Below are 10,274 nucleotides of genomic sequence, written 5' to 3' on the forward strand. Positions count from 1 at the left end.
CAATTCTTAAAGCAAGATTCAGGCAATCTTTCTCAGTGAGTTAAACTGATGATCCATTTGGATTGCCAATCATGTCACTTTACTGGCTGATTTAGCAGAGTAACTCTGCTTTTGTGAACATATGCAAAGTTGAAGCCAGATAATGTAAGGCAAAATCTAGACTATGAGCCATATTTTCTCAGTCTGAAAATTGAAACTTTTTCCTTATTACATACATATCTTTTACTATAACAATCAGAAAAAAAAATTTCACTCCCAGCCTCCAAATAGAAGCTGAGATCCAGCTGAACCTCAAATGTTTGAATATGATGGCTTAAGATGCTTAAACAGCATCCCATCAGAGCCAAGTTCCCAGAGCCCAACCCAAAAAAGAAAAAAATCTTCTGTAGATTTAGGAGGCAGAAGCCTTCAAGTAAATAGGATCAAATTAAACGTGGATGACTTTTATATGGTATGGTGTTCGTATACAGATAAAGTGTTCTTATACATACACGGCATAATGTTCTTACCTGTTGGACCCCTACAAATCGTGACTTAATGCTCTTGTCCAAGATCAGATAATTTTATACTAAGAAAACAAACAAATTCCAGTGGCAAGAATCTTTGGTGGAATTTTCCTCTTTTGGGTTCCCAAAGTGTACATTTTGTTACACTTTGTTAGTAGAAGCAATCTATCAGATTTTAGTTATGTTTACATTGTGCCCATAGTACAGATAGGTATAATACTAAATGCAGAGCAGTCTAAACAAATTATAATCTTTAAGTACGCTGTGCTAATAACATAATAACCCTTATAAAACACTGTGCTGCTGTCAATCACAAGTGTAGGACTTAGACCAACACAGTGAAAATATTGCTTATTTTACTTATTAAGTAAAATATACTTTTTTACTTATTTATTATATAAATTATTATATAAATAAATAATTATATGATAAAATATACATATTACTTATTTTACTTTAGTACTTATTAGCCTAATCTCATGAATTCAGATCTTAATTGGAGCCATAATCAGTTGAAATAGCACGGATACAAGGGAGTAACCACAGACATTGAAAGTGATGGGTACTTTATTTTTATGAAAAGTAATAGAATACTTACCCTATCAAAAGGAACTTTCTAAGCCTTAAGAACACCTCATTACATGTTGGCAATTGATATTTCTAATAGTCTTTTTTCCTTTAAATTAATCTATGTATCCTCAAAATGAATTGTTAATAATTTCTTATGTATAAATACTTAAATATTGTAATTCTCTCTAAAATAATTTTTAATTTAGACTTTTCACTAAGTCAAGCTGACCTTGTGGTTAGCTTGTGATATATATAGTACCTTTTCCATTTAATACTAGAATTGCTAGAAAAGCATTTTCTTTGATCATAGCTCTTTTAATTAGCATCTTTACAAATCTGTCATTCTAACTACAGTATAAACTCCAGGATTGTAGAGGATTTAGTATCTACCACATATGTCACAGTAAAAATTTAAGTTTCTTGAGTTATTGCATTATAAATAAATGAATGACCATTCCGCTTCATTCTTTAAATCCATACTTAAATGGCTTATCTTGTGCTTGCAATGGATTCTAAATACTCTCATTGAAAGCGTAACCCCCAAACCCAAATTACAACCACATAAAATGAAATTAAGGACTATCAAAATACTATCAATATGTGTTAATATGGATTTATCGTACCTGAGCTCACTGAATTTTCTGTGTATCCAAAAATCACAAGAAAATTATTAGTACAAATGTTGAAGAATGATTCTACTGGTAAAATATATAGTATTAGTGTATGACACTAATGTCAAAGATAAAAGGTGTATTTTTTATTCGGTAAGTGTCCCTTTCTTATTTGTCATAGATAAAAGTAAGTTACTTGCTAGACTCTTTGTTATTGTTGTGGTTGTTGCCGTTGCTTGCTTCCAGAATTTTGTCTGGTGGGTTGTCTAGATCCTTGAATGCTATCAAATTAACCTTTCTCTGAAAATGATTAATGTATAACCTACATTTATTTTATTTCACATAATTAGTCTAGCTCCAAATTGAAACCTGATATACATCAATATGCATCTGTGTATGTATTTCCGTATCTGAAAGAATAATAATCCTTTATTTTCAACTTATAAGCCACTAGTAATTCACTCTGTCACATCATTTATACAATTCAACTCTTAATTTCGCAGCATGCTGATATGCAGTACCGGGTTGAAAGCATTGTGAAATGTAGATAAATGTTGTCTACCCAGCTCCCTTTGTCTGCTCTTTGTTATCTCAGAGAAGGTATTATATTAGCATAGCACAATCTGGACCATGCAGATTCATTGTGACTATTATGTAATCCTTTCCTTTGAGTCTTCTTAAATCAATAACACAATTATGTTTTCCAGTATTGTATCTAAGATAAAAATTAGGCAACACACCAAAACTTGTGTAGGATAACTACTTTACCTTCCACCCTTTCAACAGTGGTACCCCATTTAGAGTGTTTTTCCTAGTCCTTAAACATCTGAGCTGATTTTCCATTTAGTGACTATAACTAGTACATTGGTGATGGGCCCCCTTTCTTGAGCCACTTGCTAACTCCCCTATGGTTGAGTTATCTGAAAGTTATATCATCCAGTAAAAGTCAGCTAAATACCTGAAGTTAAGGTTTATAATTGCCCACTTTTTTTCTAATTCTAGATTATATTTTAGGAAATAAATAGTATTAAATCTTTCCATTCTATTTTCCATCTTATTCTTTGACTTAATAACTTGATTTTGACTTCCCCTTTTTCTGTGTATGCATTTGAAAATGTTCTCAACTGTACTCTTAAAATATGTAACTTAAAATCATATCAACTTCTTGTGGTTTATTTCTGTTAGTAAATGTATTAGCATAACTTCTTAGGCGTTCTGTGTATTTTTATATTCAATTTAGTAGCTATTTAAGGTGCTAATTACATTGTAAGCCCATTTATAAGCATAACAGTCTCTTCTTTGCATTTGATTTCTTTCTAATATGAAATTCTTATTGGTGGGATAAGTATAGTAGCTCCTGAATTCTTTTTCCCTTGTGTTTATTCAAAATAGCTCTACCCATCTGTTAGTTTTTTTTTCTTCAAATATTTTTATTTCCAGAAGTGTTAGAAAGTCCATTCTAAATTATTCATGGAAATGGTGGACAGTGAAACTGTGAACATAAGATGAAGCAGTTCCACGGAAGACTTAGAGCAATTCTCAAGTCTCATTTGTTTAAGTTGAAATTCATCAAATCTTTTGCCACAGCTGATTGACAAGAAGTAAATGCACTAGCTTTACTGTTATCTTCTATACATACATTACTTTGGTGAACGTGAGGTAAAGAGTACTGGTAACGGCTAGGCAAAGCAGATGTCAGGCAGTTTCCCAAGTACTTTGCTCATTTTAACCCTCCTAATCCTCACGAAGTCTGTGAGGTCTGTGCTGTTGTTATCCCTGTACTGTAGGAAGAATAGGAGACTAATGCCCAAGGCCTGATAGCCAGCTGTACAGCTAATACCTGGGGAAGCCGGAATGCAGACTCAGGCAGTATGACTTTATTGCACCTTTCCCCTCTTTAAACAGCCTGCATAAATCACAACTCTTACGATCAGTGTTCAAAAATAATATGATTCATTCTTTTTTCCGCTATCCTTTGTTTTCCTCATTGGATACCTCCCGTCAGCTCCTAAGCATTTGTTTACTGTAAAGTTTTCCTGTCCTCACATAGATCTGCTTGGTTCCCACTTGGCTTTTGGGATACCCAGCAGGTGGAGTGCACGCAGAGGAGCATTTTGTCAGGGTGTCTGTCCTCTTCCCGTAACCTCTATCTGCTTTTCTTCCCGCAGACTAGCGAGGCTGTGTAAGGTACTGACAGTGTTAGCTCCGCCCCTGACCGTCAGTCTGGACAGACCTAAGTAAGCATAGGCCTTCTCATGTCCTTTTCACTAGGTTGTGCCTGTCCCAGTGCTTTGTGGTTCCTAGTATAAAACACACTTAGCACCAAGTCTCTCAGAGACACAACTGTCAGGCGCCCTTTCATTCTTCCACTGCGTTTTATTGCTGAAGACTCGGGGAAGAAGATGAAGCATCCTTCATTCCTTCTGGATAACCCTTTATGAGAAAGTTGAAGTGAAGCTGAAGGGAGAAATTAATAGGTACATGAATATCATTTATGAGTCACTAATAGTGGCATGTTGATCTGAGAAGGTTAGACAGAAGTAAGAGGATTGTCCTTTGTACCCTCCTCCTGAATTGGCTGCCTATTGTAATATGCAATGTTATTTCTTTCTTAGATTAAAACATGCAAAACCAGCCAGGCATGGTGGCTCACACCTATAATCCTAGCAATCTAGGAGGCCGAGGCAGGTGGATTGCTTGAGCTCAGGAGTTTAAGACTAGCCTGAACAAGAGGGAGACTCCGTCTCTACTAAAAATAGAAAAACTAGCCAGGTGTCATGGTGGATGCCTGTAGTCAGGCTCAAGAGGATTGCTTGAGCCCAGGAATTTGAGGTTGCTGTGAGCTATGATCCCACAGCACTTTACCCAGAATGATATAATAAGACTATCCTTAAAAAAAAAAATGAATAAAATAACAATAAACAAGGGAAACCACCCCCACCTTCCCACTTTGTCTTCCTTTATTAGGCTGTTCCATTGTAAGATTTAAAATACTCCTTTAGGAATTTGGTGTTCCTGTGTATGGATGTAATAGTTCTCCATCTTTTAAAAATACGTCTATATATATAGCCTTTTAACACATTAGCTCCAATATTAGAGTGTGATTTCTATTTTCTTTAAGAAGAAAATTAATCTGTTTTGCCTGAATGCATTGCTTTATTGTATTTTTCCTCAAGTTCTTATTTAGTTAAAAAAAAAAATCACTTAAGAGCATTCCGTCACTTATCCCAGCCATCTGTCTTCTTTCCCTCAGCAGTGATGTGTCCTTTATAATCCCCTGGATTCCATGTCTCTGAGAACTTGATTGCTACATATTTTTAACCTTTTCCTTGTATATAGTTTCATCTGTGTCCTGTTATACAGCATCAACTATTTTTTAGTTTCAGTGCTTCCGGGAAATGTGTTCTAATTAATTTTTAACAAAGAAGGAGTTTTCCTAATAGCTCAGTAAAAACTGTTTTTGTTTCATATGCATTCAGCTTTGCTCTGTATGGATTTAGGAGCTGGTTTATATCACATTTTATTTTCACTAAGATGTTCATGAAATGCAGATATACAGACATTATTAGGGCTCCAGTGGCCAACTATCATTTACTTCCTTAATGTTGTAAACATATTCTGTTCTCTACAAACAGAAATTTCAAGACCAACTTAAAGGTACAGGTTTCCCATTCCATCAGCTACTTCCAGTATAAATTACGCATTAGGGAAGCTGATGTGCTTAGTGAATCCCCATAGGTGTGCAATCCTAAGAGGGGCCTGGGAGGGCCAGTGCAATCCAGAGACTGAACTACTTTGCTGCAAATAGCCCTGGCTCCCTCTAGCTAAGTCCCCACTCTGCCATTTTCTGACTCTGTGACTAAATAACTCACTTAATTTTACTGACGCTAAAGTGGGGAATAAAATCTGCCCGAAATCATTGTAATACGAAAGGGCATATCATATTTACAAAAGCACTTCAGAACTACATAGTACTGCATGTACATGTTCACTATTGTTATTCAGAATTGCAACACACAAGATTCTAATGATTATCCTTTTATCATTCATCCTGTTAGTAACTTTTATCAATTCAAAAAAATATTTACTAATCATTCACATCATTCAGAGTGGTGCTGTTCTAAGCTATGTGAATGGACCAGTGAAAAAGAAAATCCAAACCCCTGTACTCACAGAATGTAATGTTGTAGAGAGACAGAAAATAACCATGGAAACAGATAATGAAATAAAGGCAGTTGAAATAGAAATTAGTGTTTTCTCATCCTCCATGACCTTACGTGGCCCCCTTGAACTGACCTTCCCTATCTGTTAATACGTGTGATGATAACCTAGCCACCATCTAAAGCTATAGTCGTGACTCAGTATACAGAGATTGATTTTATAGATTTTAGAAAGTATTATGTGTTGCTCCTTTTGCATTTTTAGCACAATTTTGGGTATTCACCATAAAGCGTACCTTGAGGGAGGCAGAAAGGAAAGATGTGGTTCTCTTTTGCCCCCATGGAACTTACTGTCAATTCAGAAAGTCAAGTTTAATGGACTGAAATGGTAGCAAATAGTCCGTGAAATCATCATATATTACGATTTACTTATTTAACTATTGCTAGCTAAATTATTTGGAGACTACTAAAACACAAGTTTACATCAAAAGCAAGACATCATTTTTTCTGTTTTTATTAAATGAGATTTATCGAAAATTCAGAAACTATATTTCATGTGTTTTTTTCCAAGATAAAGATAAAATTTCTATTTTACTTGAAAGCTTGAGTTTTCTGTAATCTTATAGAAACAATTAAATACTAGAACAGAAGCCAGTCTGCTTGATCATACTGTAATAACTTGTGAGGAAAATTACTTTCTGCAAACATACTTCATGATTTTTTTTTTTAAGTTTTTGGTCAAGGCTGGGTTTGAACCTACCACCTCTGGTATATGGGGCTGGCGCCCTACTCCTTTGAGCCATGGGCACCACCGTACTTCATTTTTTTTTAAAGCTAGCTCTAAGTAACTCAGATATTAAAGCCTTACCTTAAAGATAAAATTTTGTTTAAATTTTACTGTCACTAAATATAAATATTTTAAGAAAAAGCAAGAGATTGGTTACTAGAGCATGTTTTTATCTTGGCATAATAGAATCAAGATAACGCTGCTACACTAAGAATCTCAGTTTTCTTTACTGCAGTCACCACCTGAACCTTGCTCGCCCCATACTGTGTCTAGTACACTGTATCCACTTTGACAGGGGATGACAAGAGAGGAATTCTTTTTTTGTTTATGTTGGAGATGATTTCAATTGAGTCCTGCTGATTATCTTGGATTTAATAGTTTATAGTAAGTTGGAAATGCCCCAAATTGATCCAAAAGTTAGACTGTAGTAGGAGAAAACTGAAATTTAATAAACTCATGTAACAAGAATCATAATTTTAAACTAGAAAGCTGAGCAAAAGATTTGGGCAATGTCAGACGAGAGCCTGAAGTTAGACGTTTGGAGCCATAGAGTGAGACTACGAGAAGAAAATGCATGAAATGCCAGCCCAGCCCCAAGAGCCTACTGGGTCTTCTTGGCCAAGGGCTCTTTTTGTACCTTCTTCATAAGGCAGAACGGATACCAGCGTACTGCCACTAAGGACAAGTGGTCAAGGTGCTGGGTTGCTGAGAGCATCTGTTGAAGTCATAAACCTGGTGATTTGGATTTCAGCAACACTTCAGTGACATTGTGACTTTGGGGTGAATCACTTTACTTCTATGTCCTTGTTTTCATGCCCCTGGATGAATTGTGAACATTAGTGTATGTAAAGTCTTTAACACAGAGCTTAGTGTACACTGACCATTCAATAAAGATTAGCTATTGTTGCTAACATTTAGTTAAAAGTAATATTGATGATGATATAACACTGGCTAGAGAAGAAAGAAGGGAAGTGAGATCTAGGCAATCCCTGGTTCCCTGTACCTACTCTGAGGAGTGAAAACAATGTCTTCTCTTGGCAAAATAACCTGAAATAGCCTCTTATTAGGAAAAAACAAAACTCCCTCTCTGCATTCTTTTAACTTCTCTCTAAAGTAACATCTTTAATAAAGTAATATACAGCACAGAAGAGATATTCTACTTTGTAACCCAGTTCACACATGCATATGTACACATAACTGAAAAAAAATGCAAAACAGTACTTAAAACATTAAATATTTTTCTATTCTATTGCATCTTAAAACAAAACAAAAAACAACTTGTTCATAGGTCATCATCCTCAGTTTTTAAGATATTAGTCTAGAGTAGATTTCTCCTACATTTCTCCCTGACTCAAATCATTCTCATGCCTTAAACATAAAAGCCTGAGAAAATGTCCCATTTTCCCCTATAATTATAGTTAGACTAAAGATAGCAAATTACTACACATGTTGTTGGAGATTTTTAAGGCAAGATTTTGAGATAAGTCAATATATTGTACTAATAAAGCAATTCAAAATTAGAAGCAACTAGATTTCTTTAAATTGGCTTTCTGTATGAATGCAATGAATCTTAACTGATTGTGGCTCATTGCCTTGGATGTAACTGAACTTACAGAGTCCATTAAGTCTTCTTACTTAGGACATAATTATCTTTCAGGTCTCTAGTTAATGTAAAATTTACAATTTTTAAGTTGTATATTATAAGTGTAAGTGACGTATTTCTTCACATCTTTGGTTGGAGTTTATTAAGCTAGGTCAGAAGTATCTTCCTCTTTAGCACTATTTAGCAACACAAATCACTAACCACTAATGGAATTCATGTTAATTTGGTGTTAGGATGATTTAGAATATAGGCATACCTCAAAGATACTGCAGGTCCAGTTATGTAAACATCACCACAAAAAGGTGAATATTACAGTAAAGTCGGTTATACTAATTTTATGGTTTCCCTGTACAGCTATAAGTTGGTTTGTACTATAGTGTGGTTCATTAAGTATATAATAGCATTATGTCTAAAAAATTGCATACCTTAATTAAGAAGTACTTTATTGCTAAAAAATGCTAATGACCATCTGAGCCTTCAGTAAGTTGTAATCTTTTTGCTGGTAGAAGTCTCTTGCTGATGCCTGCTGACTGAACAGGGTAGTGGTTGCTGAAGGCTACAGTGGCTGTGGCAATTTAAATAAGACAATAATGAAATTTGCTATATCAATCAACTCCTCCTTTCATGAAAGATTTCTCTGCACATGCAGTGCTGCTGGATAACATTTTAACCACAGCAGAATTTCTTTCAGTATTGGTATCAACCTTCCTAAACCCATCAACTAGGTTTATGAAGGATCCAAAGTCCTTTGATGTCTTCCCCCAATGTTCACAGTGTCTTCAACATGAGTGGATTCCATCTCAAGAAACTACTTTTTTTGCTCATCCATTAAAAACAATTCCTTGGCCAGGCACCGTAGCTTACACCTGTAATCCTAGCACTCTAGGAGGCAAGATGGGAAGATCACTTAAGTTCTCAAGTGATTTCAAGAATTCAAGGATTTCAAGATTGGCCTAAGCAAGAGCACAACCCTGGCTCTACTAAACATAGAAAAATCAGCGGGGCAAAGTAGTGGCACCTGCAATTCCAGCTATTTAGGAGGCTGAGGCCAGAGGATTGGTTAAACCCAGGAGACTGAGGTTGCTAGAGCTAAGCTGATGTCATGGCACTCAAGCAGTGGTAACAGTGAGAGACTTTGTTTTAAAAAAAAAACAAAACAAGCAACTCATGTGTTCCGGTTGGATCGTGAGATAGCAGCCATTCAGTCACAGTGCTAGGCTCCACTTCTAATTTTAATTCTCTTGGTATTTTCACCACATCTTTTAGTTACTTCCTCCCCTATGGTCTTGAAAACTTCAGAGTCATTCACGAGGGTTGGAATCATCTAATCATCTTCCAAACTCCTGTTAATGTTATTTGACCTCCTCCCATGGATCACATGTTTTCTAAGTGGCATCTAAAATGGTGAATCCTTTAAAGAAGGTTTTCTTTTTTTTAAATTTCAGATTAGCATAAGGGTACATATGATTAGGTTACATTGTTTGTATTTATTAGGTAAAGTCCATGTTGTAATTGAGTCCTTCACCCAGGAGGTGTGCCATATCCCCATACATTGTACCCATTAGGTGAGAGCTCACTAAGCCCCCTCACTCCTCTCTCTTCCCCCTCCTTCTTGAATTTAATTGGGTTTTTCTCCTGTGTGGGCATATAGTTGTCCATCTACTAGTTTCACATTTGTATTAAGTACATTGGATACTTGCTTTTCCACTCTAGTGATAATTTACTTAGGAGGGTGTTTTCCAAATCCATCCAAGTAGCCTTCATCTTTATGGCTGAATAGTATTCCATGGTATACTATTTATCCAGTCATGGTCGATGGGCACTTGGGTTGTTTCCACATCTTAGAGATTTTGAACTGAGCTGTGATAAACATTCTAGGTAGTTCAAATGTCCTTATGGTAAAATGATTTTTTTTCTTCTGGGTAGATACCTAGTAAAAGGATTACAAGGTGAAATGGAAGGTGTACTTTTAGCTCTTTGAGGATTCTCCATACGTCTTTCCAGAAAGGCTGTATTAGTTTGCAGTCCCACCAGCAG

The 10,274-nt window shown here is 35.7% G+C and overlaps 1 protein-coding gene across 1 annotated transcript in view; it reads left to right on the plus strand.

Moving 5' to 3' along the window:
* The window catches only part of RSRC1 (arginine and serine rich coiled-coil 1), a gene marked incomplete at its 5' end in the record, with an annotated part of 362,074 nt that overhangs the window by 288,912 nt on the left and 62,888 nt on the right, over positions 1-10,274 (plus strand). The window lies entirely within an intron of this gene.

Source organism: Otolemur garnettii, unplaced genomic scaffold (assembly GCF_000181295.1).
Source record: "Otolemur garnettii isolate 467f Iridium unplaced genomic scaffold, OtoGar3 scaffold00076, whole genome shotgun sequence".
Lineage (NCBI taxonomy): Eukaryota > Metazoa > Chordata > Mammalia > Primates > Galagidae > Otolemur > Otolemur garnettii.